This window comes from Chlorocebus sabaeus, chromosome 9 (genome assembly GCF_047675955.1).
Source record: "Chlorocebus sabaeus isolate Y175 chromosome 9, mChlSab1.0.hap1, whole genome shotgun sequence".
NCBI lineage: Eukaryota > Metazoa > Chordata > Mammalia > Primates > Cercopithecidae > Chlorocebus > Chlorocebus sabaeus.
The window spans coordinates 76506180-76526523 of NC_132912.1; the positions used below are offsets into that span (position 1 = coordinate 76506180).

The 20344-nt window shown below is 41.5% G+C and overlaps 1 long non-coding RNA gene across 2 annotated transcripts in view; it reads right to left on the minus strand.

Moving 5' to 3' along the window:
- LOC140712402 (uncharacterized) overlaps positions 1–20344 on the minus strand; it is a 390575-nt gene that overhangs the window by 332421 nt on the left and 37810 nt on the right. For both annotated transcript variants that reach the window (XR_012093989.1, XR_012093988.1), the window contains exon 2: positions 2602–2723. This is a non-coding gene — a long non-coding RNA (uncharacterized lncRNA). The remainder of the gene's footprint in view (positions 1–2601; positions 2724–20344) is intronic.

Genomic DNA, 20344 nt, shown 5'->3' on the forward strand with positions numbered 1-20344 from the left:
TTGCATTTTCCCTAAATAGTCTCATACTTTTAATATACAACTTGCTTTTTTTAACCTAACAATAGAGCATAAGCAATCTTACAATACAGACTAAATTATTTATACTTTATTCTAATTCTGTTATAAATGTACACAGAGAGACACAATTACACATAAATAGGATCAGAGCATATATGAAGTGGTATACAACCCTTCTTCTATTCTGTTCAGTCTATTTTTTTTAATCCTTTTTCTATCATCTCCTTTACCCCACCACCATTCAGGTATCTCATGTTAACAACTAGATATGCACTCCTCTGCACTTTTCATCATGGTCCTACAATACAAATAAATACATAAATATCATTCATTACAAGATGCACCATTTTGTTATATGCCACTGAGAAAGAGAAATTATCCAAACAAAAGAGTCTAATAGAAGCCCCTGACTTAAAGGCAGGAGAGGAAAGGGCCCTATCTCAGTGTCAGGTTAAACAAGAAGTAAGTTCTTCACAAAGAACAACAGGAAAATTTCATGCCTCTACCTTGACAATGGGAGAAAGAAGAAAACAAATTCTCTCCTGAGAATTTGACCAGAAACTAATCATCACACAGATGTGGGGCATGAATTCACATAACCAAAGAGATTCTCAAAAAAGGAAATCCTCACCAATAGAATTTAATTTAAAGTGCCCTCAGTTTAATAAAGCCTTCTGCAGGTGACCCACAGAAGCAAACACAAATCCTCTCTAGAAGAACTTGACTTTGATGCTGACAGTGATTATGAGACCATTGTTTGTGAGATGAATTTGATTTGCAGAGAGTTAAAACATAGAGGGAAAGTATTAAATATAAGACATGCATAGATTTTGTGCCTATTTATTTTATAAAGGTGACTATTACATGTTTCTCTACATCTTACTATTGTCTTTTAATAACAGCTTTCAAAATGTCTTCTAAGACAACAATATGGCCCGGTTCTTTTTTAATGCCTGAATGATACTTCATAGATTGAATTAACTATAGTCTATAAAGCTGTTTTCCTATTTATTGATGTTTATTTTTCTTTTTTTAACATATATTCTTAGTATCTGGTTCTTTTCCTTTTGTGGCATGGTATCTTGGGAGTGGGTTAAGGGTCTGTATAATTTTTGACATCATTAGATGCTTCCCATAGTGTATGAGAGTATACTTCCCCCCATCCCCACCAGCAGTAGTTGTCACTATTTTTCACTTTTGCCAATCTTTTCTGAATCCACAAAGGCATCCCCTGCTCTCCTGTGCCTCAAGGAGGAATACCTAGAGGAGGGAAATTGGGCTTTCACATCCAGTGTGCCTCTTTCACATTCAGCCAGGAACTAGAGGCCAAGTCAAAGGCCGGTGTGCCTGTCCTTCTCAGGAGGAAACAAAGTCACATTAGTTCGCTGATCCTGTGAGCTGGGACAACCTTGGCCATTGCCCGTGTCAGGAGGATAGACTTCTGCACAAAAGACTGAAGTCCACCATTAGCTTTAGGAAGCACTTTGGGGTCCAAAGGAAGCCGAAAGCCACACTGGTCAGATGTATGCAAGACAGCATCAGCCAAAGAAAAGGATTTCTTAGGATATGCATGCAATCTCCAATAAGAGAGAAAGTAATCAGCCCAAAATAATGAAAAGTCTGTTTAAAAGACAACAGTGAGGGTCCCAGACCACAGGCCTCTTTCGCCATCTTTGACCACACGAATGAGATAGGAAATGATAAAGGAATGTCAATTGTAGTTCATAAATGAACATCTAACTTTCTCATCACTTAGTGCTATCATTCCCTTGCCCTTAATGGCCCCAGAAAGTCATCTGAGTTGCACAGAAGATATTTCCCAAGTCTCTGCTGCCACCCACAGTTTGAGGTGGAAACAGTGGTATAAAATTCTAGGAGCATGCATGAAAATTATGCTCTCAATTGACCTATATATGTATTGATATGCTACATTTGTATCGTTCTTAAAGTATGTATACTTATGCATGCATGTGCACGTGTGTGTGTGCGCGCACACACACAGTGCCATTTGGTAGGTGGTGAATAAACAGGGTATCACTTAAGTTCAATTAAACTGACTGTAGGTTTGGCAATTTCCCCACAGCAAGTAAATCAGTATTGTTGGAATTGAACTTGTCATTTAATTAAGACTTGACATAAGTGATCCCACGGCCTTCAGAGACATTTTTATGTCTAACTAAACCAGTTTGGATTGTCAGGGTAAAGAGACAGTACCTAAGAGGATGGAGATGTTGCAAATGAAATCAAATGACAAAGACTTCTTTCTGTCTAGGATGAAAATGTTGCGATATTCTAATTATGGAGGAAGATGTTTTTCAGTTGAAGTTCAGACAGCAATCGAACACTCCAGTAATTCATGAGGTGGATATTATTACCACCATTTTACAGATAGGAAATAGAAGCCCCAAGAAATCAAGTATTCACTTTCCCAAATGCTTCCCTCAACTGGCAACGAAGAGCACTCACTCAGAGCTTTACAGCCAAGGCTCATTTTTTAAAATAATAATGATAATAATGTTTTAAATGTTATCAAAAGGTAAGGTAGTACTAGAAAATAATTCCTCCTAAAGACAGTATTTTCACCTGTAGTCCCAGCTACTCTGGAAGCTGAGGCAGGAGAGTCGCTTAAACCCAGGTAGTGGAGGTTGCTGTGAGCCGAGAACACACCACTGCACTCCAGTCTGAGCGACAGAGCGAGACTCCACCTGAAAAAAAAAAGGGGGGGGGGGGTGAGAGAGAAGTATTTTCACAGAGAAACTCTCTCGTTGCAAGAAGTATTCTTCACTCCAAGATTCTTAACCCTCTGGCAGCAGGTTTCATGCAAACTAAGTCATAGCAATTCCTACAATTGCCAGTGAATTCCAACTTGGTGACTATGGCACCTATATCAGTCTACTTCTGCCATGCCCAGATTACTCCAATAAAAGAAAGACTTATGTGCCCAACATGCCTACTTATTGTTAACCTGGGAAATAAACAGCATCATCCTAACATCAATGGAAAATATTCTGGAATTCCAGTTTCTAAATTAGCAGGAAGTCCAATCTTCCTCTGGGCCTTCCTACCTCCACCAAGACATATGAGAAAAAAGCAACAGCAAGTTGGTTAAAATTCCTGTGAGACAATCACACATAAGTCTGATATCAATTCCTTCCCAAAGATGGTTATTTCTGGGATATGTATATATCCTGTGCCAGGCTGGAGTGCAGTGGCACAATCTCGGCTCACTGCAAGCTCTGCCTCCTGGGTTCACACCATCTCCTGCCTCAGCCTCCCAGGTAGCTGGGACTACAGGCACCTGCCGCCACGCCCGGCTAATTTTTTGTATTTTTAGTAGAGACGGGGTTTCACCGTGTTAGCCAGGATGGTCTCGATCTCCTGACCTCATGATCCGCCCGCCTCAGCCTCCCAAAATGCTGGGATTACAGGTGTGAGCCACCGCGCCCCGCCTCTGGGTTATATCTTAAAGGACATCTTGGGCAGGACGTGTGATTCCCGGACTAAGAGGTTACCTTCCAAAGTCAGGCCAGGCACTTTCCAGCCTCTCATCATTAAGCTTTCAAAAAAACTGGAGTCCAGACTGGCCCAGGCCATCTGGTTAAACTGCACATCCTTGGCAGGAGAGGTCACATGGTATCTCCAAACTGGGCAATACCCTGACAGGCTCAACATGAACACTCTAGAGCCAGATTGCGTGAGTCTAAATCCTGGCCCTGCCATCTTCCTACCTGTGGCTTTGGGCAAATTACTTAACCTCTCTGTGCCTCAGATAACTCAGCTGCTGAATGGTGAAAACAGTCTTTATATACTTCTTTTTTTAGAACTGCCCCCCACAAATAGTAAGCAATCTATGGATTTTAGTTATTAAAATTGGTATCCAAAGATGGTAAATAAAATAAATAAAAACCACTTTAAGCACTAGAAGTTCAGGGAGAAAAAGCCTATGGAATGAAATTGACTGAAATAATTTCCTGCTTTGCAGTCAGGTAACCCTTTCGCATTAGCCAAGGTTACAAGCAGGGCACGCTGAAGACTTCTGCAGGAGGCCAGCACCTGCAGAAGTTGTGAAAATTGGCTCCAGCCCTGAGGAACTCAATCTGCCACATTTCAAGTACTAAGGTTCATTGCCAGTTTTTTCCTTTAAGTTAAAATTTTAAATTGGCCCACGTCATGTTAACCTAAGTCAGAACCTCTACTTTAAAGTTCAGAATTCAATTAGCAAGGACAAGTAATTACTTTTACCTCCCTGGCAGGCAATATTCTTCAGAGAGAGGAAGTTCATACTTCACTTCTGGCAACAGTTCCAAGATCTGTTGCTGCAGACCTTGACTCCCGTATCCCCGGGCCAGGAAGCCAGAATGAGCCCTGGACCAGCCCCAGCTGCTGCCACTAGATGCCCTCTCAGCAGGGAATAGAAACCCAGATCTGTTATCCTCAGCTCCAGAAATGATCTCTTAGAATGCTGGCTGGCAAAATGTGCAGAATGTTTTGCTAACAACTTCTCCACTCAACCTTCAGGAATGGTCACCCACTAAATACTCACATCAGTAACTTTAAGGGTGTGTGTGTGTGTGTGTGTGTGTGCTGTGTGTGCATAGATGGTTGCATTTCACAACTGAGCCCTGGGGCTGCCACCATGTGCTACAAGTGCATCCTACCTGGAATTAGGAGTCCAGAGTGTGATTCCTCACTCTACCACTCACTAACTATGTAACCTTGAGCAATTCACTCTATGTTTGTGGGCCTTCATTTCCACCACATGTAAATACAGCTCCTAGTTTCTTCCTCCTGGATGTGTTCAATGACGAGAACGTTAAATGAGATCATTTATGTGAGAAGACTTGGAAATATATAAGACTTGCTATTATTCTGTAGAATCACTTCCAAATATTTAAAAGAATAATTTTTTAAACTCTCCCAACTCCCCTCAACATACTGCATACAATCTCGCAAGCTGTTTGATGGTAAGCAGTGTCTTTCATCTCTGCATGTCCAATGTCTAGCACAGTAATTGAGATGTAGTAAGAGTCTGAAACAAGTTTACTGAATGAATAAAAAGGCAAATGATTGATTAGAGACTGGACAAGTCATAAGAGCAGATATCAACAATTACGTGCTTGTCCTGAGATCTTCATTTGGCATTCTGGTTTGACCCAGGTCTGAAAACACAGAATATGGCTAAGTGGAGACAAAAAGATGAGACACAGAAATGCACAACACTAAGCAAAGCATTCACTTTTTTTTTTTTTTTTGAGATGGAATTTCACTCGTATTCCCCAGGCTGGAGTGCGTTGGTGTGATCTCGGCTCACCGCAACCTCCGGCTCCAGGGTTCAAGTGATTCTCCTGCCTCAGTCTCCTGAGTAGCTTGGATTACAGGCATGCGCCACCACATCCGGCCAATTTTTTATTTTTATTTTTATTTATTTATTTATTTATTTATTATTTTTTGGGTTTTTTTGAGATGGAGTCTCACTCTGTCGCCCAGGCTGGAGTGCAGCGGCACCATCTCGGCTCACTACAAGCTCCGCCTCCCAGGTTCACGCCATTCTCCTGCCTCAGCCTCTCTAGTAGCTGGGGCTACAGGCGCCTGCCACCACATCCAGCTAATTTTTTGTATTTTTTTTTTTTTTTTTTTTTTTAGTAGAGACACAGTTTCACCGTGTTAGCCAGGATGGTCTCGATCTCCTGACCTCATGATCCACCCACCTCCGCCTCCCAAAGTGCTGGGATTACAGGCGTGAGCCACTGCGCCTGGTCCAATTTTGTATTTTTAGTAGAGACAGGGTTTCTCCATGTTGGTCAGGCTGGTCTCGAACTCCCGACCTCAGGTGATCCACCCACCTCGGCCTCCCAAAGTGCTGTGCTTACAGGCATGAGCCACTGCACCTGGCCCACATTTAAATCATATTTTAATACAGCAAAGTACCTAAAGGCAATGGGAACAATTTTGAAAAAGATAATAATTTGTCTTTATTTAACATACATTTTGAATATTATAGGAACTTACTTTCCTCCTAACCCAATGAAGATCAACTTCATTGAAAGAAATTCTGAGGCTCAGGGAAGTCATCTGCTTGTCCAACGTCATCCCCCCAGATGTCTCCACAAAATCTTAGATCTTCAGACTCTGCACCAGTGCCATGGGCCTTAGGGGTACACCAATATGATCATGAAAGGACTCTCAGATTTAGAATGGCACACAGCAGCAGTCATTCATCCTGACTTATCTCTACTCGAGATACAGATATCCTGCTGCTAGAAGGTTCACATGCCCTTACTCTTAGGTTACTGAGAAGACAGCCTACCAATAACAGAGGTGTCCTTGCCCCCCACCAACAAAGGTAGCATAGAATTCCTCTATGTTCCTAAGCCCAAACAACCCTAGGTATAGGAGAGTTGCATGGTTGCAGAGCTATAGTCTGTGCTTACCCTCACCTCTACCCTGACACTCATTGTCTTGGCTTCTTCTCCAACTCCCAAAAACTTGGTCCTGAGTGTCCCCATCTTCTCAAGAAATTGGAGCAGCAGTCATCAGACCACAAATGTTACCAGTGATGCCAGTACTCCCCAACCCCAAATCAGGCCTCTGATTTTCACAAGGGCGCAGATCAGTCTTGGTGTGCTACCGCTTTAGACATTATGATTTGGACCAGCAGCCTCCTTCTTTGGGGACACTTCCACAGCCCAGTGGATTCCCTAGACCCTGTACACCATGTCCTGGCCTACTCTTGGTGCCCACCTGTCACAAGTTTCCAACATCCTCTGTGAACACGACAGGTTCTTAGAAAGACAGGATATTTTATAGCACTTCCCTAAAGCAAGTTACTACAACATTATGCCAAAAATGACCACTATTCTTTAAATGGAGCTTGTTCACTGAAGTCTCAAGTGACAGTTTACTAAGCTGTGCAATACACTAATACCTGTTTTAAAAGCAATCAAGTCCTATAAATTAAATATCAGCTGTTCTTACATGACTCACATTTGAGGCCCTTCAGCATTAAGCCAGAGAGACTTTTGGGACAGTTGTTGATCTTTTGCGAGCCCAGCTGTTTTCTGGAAACAAAAGCAGAATTAGATCTCTGCCCTTACTGCTGCATGCTTAAATTTGCTCCATGACTCTTAAAATCCCAGAGCAAACACATGATCTTGAGTTCCAGGAGGAAGTAAAGTTGACTCTGAGTGCAAGCCCTGACTGCTATGACCTAGATCTCAATGGATTCAGGAGGGACCCAAGAGAATCAAGTAGCAGGCCTTAATTAACAAGCAGGGCTCTTCTGAAAGTAAATCTTCAAGTCATCGTATTGACTACATGGGAAACAGCAGAAGAGAATGGTGGCAGCTGAGGAAGAGGATGGTATTGATCAACTTATGTAAAAGCCAAGCTAATGTCTTTGCCCAGATCAAATTCCAGGCAGAACTCTTGTGTCCTTTAGCTGCTTTCCCCCTACCTGTAAGGTCCATAATCTAAATTATTTTTTCAGTATTTGTATTCATTCAACAAACATCAGTTGAGTATCAACTATGTGCCAGGCACTATTGTGGGCAGAAGGCATACACAACTCCTACCCTCATAAAGCTTATGCTATAGAAGGGAGAGAGACAATACCCAGATAAATAAGCAAATAAGATCAACTCAGATCCTAATAAATGTCTAAACACCAAAACGGAGAGTATGATAGGGCGACTGTGGGAAGAAAAGGGATGGTTCACTGATTCCCGCACCCTCTGAGTCTACTTCCTGAGACCTGGTCAGGGTCAGGGAAAACTAGGTCCCACAGGGGGTTAAAGCCTGAACCCGGCTTGATTAGAAACAGAGATCTTAATATTAAAGAGACCTTAAAGCAACAGGCAACTCCAAGTCCTCAGAGAATTAAGATTTCCCCTGGCCCCTGTTTCACTGAAGACTGTGAGATGATAGCCAACTGGCCTTAAGGCACACATCCTAGAATCCTCTAAGGGAGTACTGACATCCAGGGATTCTGCCTCTTTGTAGTGATTCTCCCACAGTTCAGTGACGGGTGCTCAATCTTGGCTGCACACTGCAGTCACCTGGAGAGCTTGATCTGTAAAACCATCTGACACCTAAGTCTCAAGGGCCCTGATTTAATGGGTCTGAGGTGCAGCCAGAGTATCAGAAGCTTCAAAATCTCTCTGAGTTATTCTAATGAGCATCCAGGGATGCAAACAACTCGTTTAGTGTGCCTATCAAAACTACCCCTAGCACTCATTGGAAATGTAGATTCCACAGGCCCCAGGTACTTTGGTTCCAAAGCTTAGGCTGGGGCTCGGGAATGTGCATATTCTTAGCAAGCACAAGCTTCTGATGCAGGAACCAGCTACTTACAAAATACTTGAAAACCTCAATTATATCAAGGGTCAGGAGTGGAATTATCTCTAATACCATCTTTATAGAGGAAAGGAAAATCTAGGTTAGTCCATGAGTGAAAGGGGACCTAATTGCCTGCAGAGAATTTCACGTAAGGCCCCACAAGCTCTTTACCTGCTTTCTAAATTAAATATTTAAGTTACTTTTGTTTAAACGCTGTTTTTTCACAGTTTTAAATCTGACCATGGCAAGTCAGGACTCAAACAGTTTGAAAGCTCTCATCTACCCTTATGCCTGAATGCCCCATTTTGGCACTGTTGCTCCCAGATTCCCAAGGAGAAGGAAGTCCCTTGGCAACATTGTCATTCTCTGTTCACATGGCACACCTGCTGCAAAAGGCAGATAGGCCTCAGCTCCTCCTTTTGGAGGGCAGTGCTGTGGTTAAGGGGAAAATCTCAATTTCGAAGTAATTGGGGGAACAATCCTCTCGGTGCAGAAAATGTTCAAGAGAGATCTTCAAACAGAAAAGCTGCTGAATGTCCCCAGCTAACGAGGGGCATCAATTGGTGTAAAGCGATTGGCTAAATCTGTCTCTATATGCCCCAGTAATATGGTAAATGTAAGGAGAGAAGAATTTGTCTTGGTATTCCACAATGTGATAAATGACAGGAAATGCAATTGTGTAATGCCAGTAGCACCAGAAAATTGCAAATCTCCAAATGAAATGTTCCTTTCAATCACATAATCAAGTGACTGACGGGGCATTTGAGATATTACCTAAATTACGGCTAATTTTCTGTAGTGGCTTTCTGCACCTTGCTCTGCTGCATGGGCAAAAGATAGGCAGAAATGAACATCATTAATTGCATGAAAAGAAGCCTCGGTGGCCTTGCTTCCTGACACTTCCGCATGCCAATAATTCAGCATACCACATACATCTATGGCCATGGATATTGTGTGGCCCTCACCGGCTAGCTACCACGGGGGGATCCTGATCACCATGGAGACAGCAGCTGGGGTTTTGGATGCTGGTTACCTTGACAGAGAATTTTAAAAGACAGTGGCATATGTAGAAATCGTAGGCTTTGGATCAAAACTGTCAGAAAATGACCCTTATTTCTTATTATTAATTTTAAAAGACAGAGATCTTCTCCTGGGAGGTAGAAGTGCTCTCAGGCTGTACTTATACCTATGGGGGAAAAATTATTATATTAGAAAATGCATTACAAAAATCCTTTAATGCTTTGATTGAACAGAAAAGTAAAAACCAACTTGAGTTGACTTAGGCATAAAATGGAAATTTATTGTAAGGATACAAGAGTGTCTCAGAGCCCCCAGAGCAAGGATGTAGCAGGGTCTCTATAACCCAGAGAACGGTTGTTTATCATTTTTACTTTCTAGTTCTTTTTACATATGTGTTTCTTATTTTTTAGAAGGCCAATATTTTCTGCTACTCAGTTGTTAATGTGGCTGGGAGAAGATGGCTCTCTTCAAGTCATAAGTTCCCCAGTTACAATTTCAGACAACGGAGACTGACTGTGTCAGGTGCATTTCCAAATTTGCAGGTCAGGGATACTGTGTGGTCCAGCTTGGGTCAAGCACTCAACACTGATCCAATCCCTCATTTTCAAGTAGGTTTTGGGTCACATTATACAAATTGACTCAGAGACTCATTCCTAAGATGGGGAGCTAGGGCCAACAGTCAAGGGAGTCATCTTGAGCAGGAAAAGTAACCTCCTAAGGCAATTATTACACAATTATTATGTAATTTGAGTCTCACAACCACCCTCTGAGGGAAGACGCTCAATTGTTATTATATTTATTTGACAATTACGGGAATTCAGGCTCAAAGAGGGCACACAACTAGTAAATATTAGAGCTGTGGTTTGAATCTAGGTCTTCTGGTTCCAAATGCTGTGTAGGAAGAAAACAAAGCATAATTGCCATCCTCTTTTGCCTTTATGTATTATTTTCTTTATTGTACTTTTCCTGCCTGAAACAGATCCAAATTCATTCTTTCAATCAACAGTTAATAAACGTATGCTTTATGCAAGATATTATGCTAAACCTTATGAGGAATATGGGGTCTGCCCTCAAAATGCTCAGCATTTATTAGATAAGACATTTAGCAAATTCACCTGCCAAGACTCCTAGGACTGCCACATAATACAGCTCCAGGGAGCACCACTAACAACTGAGTTTTGTCCAGGCACAGCAGCTCATGCCTGTAATCCCAGCACTTTGGGAGACCAAGACAAGAGGATTATTTGAGGCCAGGCATTTGAGACCAGCCTGGGCAATATAGTGAGACTCATCTTTCTAAAAAAAAAAAAAAACCAAACAGTGAGTCTTGGGAATGCACCCCCTAGAGTAGCACTGTGTATGGTGTGAAGTCCACCATTAGCTGCAGCTAAACTCACACGTTCCTTCCACATGCCCCTTAGTAGATGGTTAATTTCTACAATTTAGAATCTAACTGAAATAGGAATTGTAACTTTAATGTTTCCAGAAACTTGGAGGTCTCTAACATTAAAATTCCCTTATTGAAGTAGCTGCATTTCTAGGGGAAAAAAATGACCTGCAATAAATGGGGACACATCTTAGCTGTGATCTCTTGGTAGCGTTCTTGGAAGTTCCAAAGCCGGTGGACACTTCTAGTCTTCCACAGGATGGCGGGACAGTAGCTACTCCCACAGGGAGCAAATCACAAGGGCTGGCTGAGAGAGTTCCCAAGGTGGAAAGGCTGAAAAGTAGAATTATCAGAAGATTACGTGGAGACATAGGAGGCAAAGGAATGGTGGGCAAAACGAGAGGGAGAGCGTGAGAGCAACACAGCTGAGGATTCTCCATAGGGCAGGCCTGGATGGAGGCTAGGGCCTACACTAGGGCTGGTAGGGAAAGAGAACAGCAAAAGGCACTTCATGTTTTCCTACTTCTCTCCAAGTTGCATGGTCTGACCTCTGATGTTTCAGTCCAGGATAAAGTAGACGGACCTTTGTGTTAACACTGCTTTTTCCGATACCTTTTTCTCATTTTCTTAATGACCATAGTATCAATATGTTACCTTAGTTAAAATTGCTGGAAAAGTACTGTTTTGAGATAAGAAGCTCTGGAGAGCATTTGTCTCCATACTTCCCCACCATCCCCATCTGATTATCCACACAGGCACTGATCAAATCTAACAAATAATTTCCAAAGTTGCATGGGATTAACTAGTCTTTTCTACCATATGTTGAAAATCAGAGCACAATTTACATCTGCTCCATGTACAGGCCATAGTACCAAGACCCACACTAAATATCAAGGCAGGGAAAGTCTCCTTAAGATTACACTTGAATTTGAAACCAAACGTGCCTGCAGACAGACACTCAGGGAAGAGCTGCCTTCATCAAGCATGAAGCAACAGGAAATCTTTCATTTTATAGTTTTCCCATGAAAAAGGAAAACTGCAGGCACTTAAACCCCAAAGTGCACAGCTAAGGAACACCTGATACCATGAATAAACTGCAAATGTATTCTGTTTTCCTACCAAAAAAAAAAAGTCATTAGATGGTACACTTCCGAACGTACTGCTCGTAGCGACTGCCTTGCTAAAGACCAACAGTGCTCATTACCAAGCGGTGCGAGAGCCCAAGGGAAGAGACTGAATGGGTTTTTCAAACCATTGACAGTCTCTAGAAAGTCTGCAGTGTTTACTATTTTAAAATTAAACATCTGGTTGAAAGATCTGTTATTTTATGATTTTTTATAACAATTCAAAAGTCACGTTTAATTTTGTTCTTTCTCCATCAGAGTTTCAAGTAACTGTACTTTAGATAACAATAGCTCCATAAGCCTTGGGCTCACAAAGAAAAAAGAAAAAACATTCCCCTTATATTATCCATGGTCGGTTCCACCCTCACCTTATAAAACTCCTCCCAGGAAGCAAAACAAACTAGTTATGTTTTTCCTTCTAACAGTCTGCAGCAGTTGAGCGTGACTGTGGGTTTATGGTGCCTCCACAGATTAAAAACAATCCCACTTAAAATGTTCAAATCAAATTCACAAGCAACCTAATGAGCTGTGAATGTAAATGTAAATGCTTTACTAAGTGAGCACCCATAAAAGAATTATGTGCCCTAAGTAATTACGTGCAGATGCCAAATCTCAGGAGTTCAGTTTGGGACATTTTTCAGCAATGGGATATCTTATGTTTATCCTTTAGTATCAGCACTAACATTAAGAAAAGGCACCTATTTTCTAGAGTAGAGCATGAGCTGCAATTTGTTCATGTGTGAACCCCTTCATATCCCTAGTTCTCAACAGGGCCTCTGCCTTCACCACCCCATACATACAGGACTCTTCGACAGAGAACGCAGTTTATTTGGCCATGCAAAATTTAGCTTCTGAGCATAGTTTCTGTAGAGTTGAACAGAATTTGAAGTAGAGAACATGTAATGCTTGATTACCACATGATGATAATGGAAACAGAGTCCACAACAGGAAAATTGTGATGTTATCAGACTTGGCAGTTCCAGACTTCACACCCAAGACCCACTGATCTTCACCAGCACCCTCTGCTCCATTGCCAGATATCTAGTCGAATGTTCTCTTCCCGGACAAGCAAGGATCTGCCATCTCTGCTTAAACTTCTGTGACAACTCATATTTCTTAGTCATATCTCCTAGACACATCTGTCATTATCAAGTATTTTAACTTTGATAAAATAATCAATGCTTATCTCATCCAAATAATTTTTATCCCTTCAGCCAGTCTTTAGGGAGACATTTGAGGGTACATTAAAAGGAGGCTTTTCCCTGATCCTTAGGTCAGTCTACTCCTCATGCTAGCCCTAAAGGTTGACTAGCCTTGGATCCTTTAGGGACTGGGTCAGAAAGGATATTAGTTTGCCTTTTTTCTAGGGATCCTCCTCCTCTCACAAGTTTAATGAACTCCCAGCTACAAGTGCAGAGGGCCTATTTCTTAGCCACTAAGTTGACCTGTCTTGCCCAAGAGTTACTGGCTTTTTTGTATGGGTCCTACCAGTGGACCTCTCAAACCCTACCCATTAACTCTAATTTCTCCTCATCAATATCCTTACGCCAAGAATTTCAGGTGTGATCACACTTATTCATCAGACTAATCATCAAGTTACTCCTTTGGCACTGAAGTCAAATAATTCTTTCAAGTAAAAGATTTATACATGTTCCTTGGATCATGCTTCAGGTGATTACTTTACTCAGTGCACACACAGACACACACACATACCACATGGGCAGAAGTCTTCACTTGCAGCCACCTGCACCAGAATTGTGATTATAATCAGAGTAGGGAAATTACTACTCACCCCACCATTAGTTCATTTTCTAAAGGAAATTGAGATATCGCTATTCTTCCTCCCTAGAAGAAGTGAAGAATGTGCCAGTGATCATCTCAGCTATCTGAGACTTTCAAAAAAAGTACCTAGGGACTTTCAAAAAAATTATTCAAATTATTGAAACATCTCTCTCTCTCTCTCTGTCTTTCAAAATTGTTTTGGTCACTGACATAGAACTGACTTGTCCATGCAAAAAACCTTTCACATCTCCTTTCTTTGCCATTCTAAATGAAGTCCAAATCTTTAAAACTTGCAGTAAATGTGGTACAAAATCTAACTCCTATCTAAACTATCTCTTCAATATTCCCTTCTTTCATTTCTCTTGGCATGAATCCATTGGTCCAATGACTGATCCACGTTCCACAGTAACACCTTTTTCATTCCTACATTCCTTGAACAAAAAATTGAGTCTCGCCTTTGCCCCTTTGCTTATGTTTGTGTTCCACTGGAATGCCTTCCCCAACCATTCCACTTCCATTCAAAATTCTGCTGAAGTCCCACTTCCCTCCTGGAGCTTTCTCAAACACACCAGTCCATGGTGGCCATCTACCAATGAAATCAGTGGAATGCATTATACCAAGAATTAGCAAAAAATGGGCTAAAGGCCAAGCTCTGCCATTGCCAGCTGTGTGAACCAGGGCAACTCACTTATCTTCTTTAAACCCAAGTTCTCTTATCTGAGATAGAGGGACTGGAATGATCTCAAAGATCCTTTCTAGTTCTGATAAATCTTTGGGTCTTATAATAAGCTTTCAGTTACCCATCCATGAGTAAATAAAAATACAGAACCCCTAGCATGCCCTATGCAATATTTGAAACATGTTTATACCAAAAAAAAAGAAAAAAGAAAAAAAGAAACACGCTTATACCAAAAATTATTTACTGTTTATCTGAAATTTGAATTTACCTGTATTTCATCTGGCAGCCCGACACATAGGTCCATGTTCTATAATCACCAGTCTATTTAAACAATCTGGAGACAGGGGTTGTTTTACCCATCCCACACCTAAAATTTCTGCCACAGAGCCATATGAAGACTATGCTTCCACGTGCTTTGTGATCAATGAGCACCAACTATCTCAGACTAAAGCTGCTTCCATGAGCAAAAGCTCATAGAAAATAAGTGCTTTACCCTCTTCTCAGATTAAAATTTTAAAAAATACAGAGTTCAGACTGAGCCGTTTCTTTCCAACCGTCTTAACACCACCTGCTGCTGCTTTGCCTTACACAGATGCCCCATAAAGAAGCCCATAAAGAAGCTCCGTAACCAGTCCACATAAATCCCTTACTGGTTACCCTTCCCTCCGGCCATGTATACGTGGGGAACAAGAGCAGTTCCTTTATTACTTGTGCTCAGTTTGTTTATGTGAATCTATATATCTGGCTGTTATAAAAGACTCCCCATCCCCACTCGCACCCTCTTCTCTCCACTTAGTCAGATGGCATGTCCTGTTTCTGCTTCCCATAAAAACGAACACATTTATCCTTCTATATGGAAGGAAAACATCCTTGTTTTATTCTGTTGAAAGGTAGATCCTTTTATTTCTCAAGATTAAGCTTTATAGGGTCACTGCCTACATTAAATTGAAAGAGGAAATCAATCATATGTCAGATAATTGTTGCTACTGGATGTCCAACAGAAGCTAGATCAGAAGGAGACACCGAGTAGAAGTCAGGATAGGAATCAGCCTGGACTCTGCCATTACCTCAGTATCTCAGTTTCCTCTTCTGAAATGAGAAATCCCAGCCTGACCACTGGTAAGACCCCTTCAGCTTTAATGTTGTATGGTTTTAAGCAAGATTTTACATGGAAGCTAACTGAGAATTTAAGCTCAACTAAAGGAAATGAGGTAAATACACCATTTACAGCAAATCGCTCTGATGTATAATAAACACTGCTTCCTCTACAAGTGTAATGGAAAAATACCACAGAAGCACCCAGATCATTTATTTACCTCAGCAACAGCACTGTACAAAGGAGCAAAGACTCTAATCGTGTATTTATTTCTCTCTTGTTTTGATCCAAGGCTGAGGCATGACAACTAAAAAGAGACAGGCAAAAGAGAAAGAGACTGAGACAGAAAACAGAGGAAACTCAGTTACTTGGCTCTAGCCATGAACGTTTATCTTAAATTTTTCATTTCATGGTATGTCAACTGACTTCCTAGACAAGCATCCTCCTAAGACTTATCCCAACATGCTCTGCATCTCAATACGTGCCTGCCACAAAAAAAAAAGTAATCCCAGACCAGAGGTAAACATAGTTTGAAAAGTACTAATCAAAAAGTGCCTATCACATTTTTCTCTGACCATTGTAAAAGAGAGGTTTTAAAATAATTAGATCAAGGACATTGCCCTGCATTAAAAACACGACAACAAATAATTCATGTACATATTTATGCTGGAACCCTTAGAGCCAAAATAACTGGACAAATGGTGGAAAATTCAACCTACTATCCAAACATCTAGTCTAATCAACTCAAAACTTCTAGATATTTGGGGATATACAGACGTAGGACAAAATATTTTCCAGTTTTTAGTTGGGTGCTCTGGGAAAAACCACATTAGTGGAACAGCACTTGGAAAACTCTCACAGATATCAGTTTTCAAATAAGCATTTTATGAAGTGAGAATCAATAGGTTCTCACAGCTCTCCAGAGGAGCTGTATGTCATCATCAGCTAAATATCTGCTGTTGTTATTTTCCCCACTGAGCATTGGGTAAATACATTCAATTCTCTTGCAACTATAATGGCATCATTAAATGCCAGATAGGGTCCTCTGGGAACCATTCAGTTTGTCCTCTTGCCCCCGGGCAAGTCCACACATAAGCTACTGCAAAAACAGTGGTGTCAAATTCTAGCCTGAAAGATCCCTCGATAAAGAGACACAAATTCTCAGAAATACCCACATGAAAATACTACATGAACTAGGGTCATTTTCATGGCTAAATTTCTGGAACAGAGATGTGAAGTATATTCTGGAATCCTTTTACAGTCAAAAATTCCCTAATGTGCATTTCCAAAAATGTGTTCCCTCCATGTTAGTAGGTCTTCAGCCTAACAATGATTTTATGGACAAATCAGTTTAGGAAACATTGGTTTAAGCAAAATCTATTTCTTTTGCTACAGGAATTTCTCAGAATCTTTAAAGTGTTGATGTTTTCCTTAAATCACCAGAGATTCCCTTTTATTTGCAACATGACTAACACACTAGAGTGGTCCCTTTTTTGTTTTTTTGTTTTATTTTTAATTTTGGGGGTTATATAGTAAGTGTATATATTTATGGGGTACATGGTATCACCAGCACTACTGTCCCCACCCTACTCAGTTCTGCCCCAACCACCACTGTCCCCACCCTACCCAGTTCTCCCCTGACTACCACTGTCCCCACCCTACCCAGTTCTTCCCCCACCACTGTCCCACCCCACCCAGTTCTCCGCCCAACCACCACTGTCCCCACCCTACCCAGTTCTCCGCCCAACCACCACTGTGCCCACCCTACCCAGTTCTCCCCCCACTACTGTGCCCACCCTACCCAGTTCTCTCCCCACCACCGTCCCCACCCTACCCAGTTCTCCCCCCACCACCACTGTCCCCACCCTACCCAGTTCTCCCCCCACCACTGTGCCCACCCTACCCAGTTCTCTCCCCATCACCACTGTCCCCACCCTACCCAGTTCTTCCCCCACCACTGTCCCCACCCTACCCAGTTCTCCCACCCACCACTGTCCCCACCCTACCCAGTTCTCCCACCCACCACCACTGTCCCCACACTACTCAGTTCTCCCACTCACATTCAGATCTCACATCAAACAACTCTTCCTCAGGAAAGCCCTTCCTTAGTCCCCCAGAGCAAAGATTAACAAACTATGACGCAGGGGCCTCATCCATCCAGCTGCCTGTTTTGCATAGCCCACAAGCTAAGAATGGTTTCTACATCTTTAAGTGGTTGAAAAAAATCAAATGAAGAAAAATCTTGTAACACGTAAAAATTACACGAGATCCAAATTTCAGTATCTATAAAGTTTTATTGGAACATAACCATGATCATTTGTTTACATGTTGTCTGTGAACTGCTTTCACACTACAACAGCAGAGTTTTGTAGTTGGACCAAAGACTATTTGGCTTGCAAAGCCAAATAACTTACCAACTCCTATTATTGACTATATGCTTTCATAGCACTGTATACTTTTAAGAAAGCTATCTCACATTTAAATTTCATACTTAATTGATTACTATAGTAATAGCTGTCTCCTCACTAGACAGTGAGTTCCCTGAGGGCAGGGCCCAGATCTGTTTTTCTCCTAGCCTTTTATCTCCAGATAGCACAGTATCTGCCACATGGTAGATATTAACTAGATGCACATTGGTGAGTAAGTAAATACTCCTGAAACTGATGTTCCCTAACACATGACTTGGGAAATGGTACTCTATGTACATATCCTCCAGCTGGTAGGAAGAACAAAGAGAAAGATTTGCTTGCAGAATATTTCACCAAAATTATGTTATAAACAGAGTCTAAATCAGCAAAAGGGAGGCTTTTGGGTCTTAAAGCTTCTCCACTCTAAGGAAATTGAAGTTGCCACAGCCTCACTCATTTGAGGCCCCTAGGGGTCCTTGAAAATCAAGTGAGGAAACTCAGAGCCTCTCAAGGGGGCTTGGAGCTATCCAGGAAAGTGCTGGGCCCCTGGAAGAAGCTGATTAATTGGAAGTGTGTAAGAAAAGAAAAGGAGTAGGATATGTGTGAGATGAGACTCCTAGAATTTGCAAAGACTAAAAGGGACTCAATGAGAAAAAGAGATGCCTGTTTCCCTGGACACAATGGATGTTTACGATTGTCCAACAGTGATTTTTTTTTTTTTTTTTTTTTTTTTGTAATGACCCACATTGCAGCCCATCTAGACTCAGCAGTCCTAAAGGAAGAGCTACATGATTTCTATCACGTTCTGGAACTGCCCTCTGACTCCTCTCCCATTTTGATCCAAATCACTACTTTTCTCATCAGACACTATTTATGGGGTTTAATGCATGGACTTAAGCATTACCAAGGGCCTACTGACATGTGTCAGCAAGACGTTGTTTCCCTGAGTTTCAGACCAGCTGCGTTCAATAGTTATTTGCTGGCCTGTCTTCCTGATTAAAAATGAGAAGACAGGCCTTCCAAGGAAGCCATAGTAAAACCACCAGGCCTTTCCTGGTTTGAAAAGAATCAGGTTCTTTTCTATTTCCTCATCAACAGAGCATTTCTCTTCATTGATTCGCTGCTGAGTAAAACTTTCATGAGTTACTACTGTGTACCAGACACTGTTGAGCGAAGTCATTCCTGGCCTTGGGGATCTTGCAGTGTAGTGTGGAAAACAGACATTAACCAGATAACCACACAGATCAATAACTATTTCCAAACTCTGATAAGGACTTTGAAGGAAAGCTACAGGGTTCTGTGAGTGTGTGTAATGGGGAAAGTGACCTTAACGGTAAGGGTCAGGGAGGGCTGCCTAAAGATGTGACATTTGAGCAGAGATATTAAGAAATAGAATTTTCTCAAGCACCTGACCTCCCAAAAAATAGTTTATGGCCTGAAATTCTGTGGGATTTCCACCTGGAAATCTCCAATTACTGATATATTTCAAGCAAACTAAACCAGAAGTGAAAGCAACCACCAAAGTAGACTGGCAGCAATGCTCCAAGTTTCTGATACCGAGAACTAGACTCTCTTTCACATGATGCCACAGACAGAATGATTGGTAGAAATTTTCCCAGGCTTCCTATAAATTTACCTAGGATCTTTTATACACTCCATTTTATAGATGGAAAAATCAAGGAAGAAAGAGGTCAGGCTTCACACAAGGTTGTAGTGACATTCCTCCATCCAAAAAGAAATAAGCTATTTACTCCAGAGCCATTTAGATGGGTCCTGAGTCAAGAGGAAATCAATAGATGGATTAAGTACTTCCTCATGTAAGGTATCAGCAAGCAAGAGGCAGACATTTGGCATACCTGGAACCCCATATATGCACAAAGCCTGTCTCTAAGAGATATGGGAAGAGGAGGGTTGTGTTTTAGGAGAGATTCCTTTCCTTAAAATGAAAAGAACAGAGAAAATAACAGACCAGGGAGGACAGGATCCCCTATTCCAAACATTCACTATGAGCTAAGAGGATTATGTGCTCAATGTTAGGCTGTGCCCTCTGAAGGTCAAAAGTATGAGCTTTTAAGGAATTTAATCAAGTTAAGAAAATATTACACACCACATGCACAGAAATCAATACAGTTAAAGTGTGGATCAGATATAAATCATAAGGAGAGCATGGAAAAATACTAGAGTGGTCAGAAGAGACTTCATGGTAACATTTAACTTTTGCTGAGCACTTACTATGTATCCCAATAACTCCAAACATTCACCAAGCACTAATTCATGCTTTAGCATTGTGCTAAGTGTTTTAACACATTCTCTCACAGACAATATGAGGGAAGCGCTGTTTGAAAGATGAAAAAATTAAGGTCTGAGAAGCCAAGTAATCTGGCCAAGTTTTGCCAGCTGGCATGTGGCAGAGCTGAGAGTAGAACCCAAGGTCTATCTGTGACCCATCATAGACCCTCTGTTTCTGTAGAATTAGGTAGAAGAGATTCAGTTGTT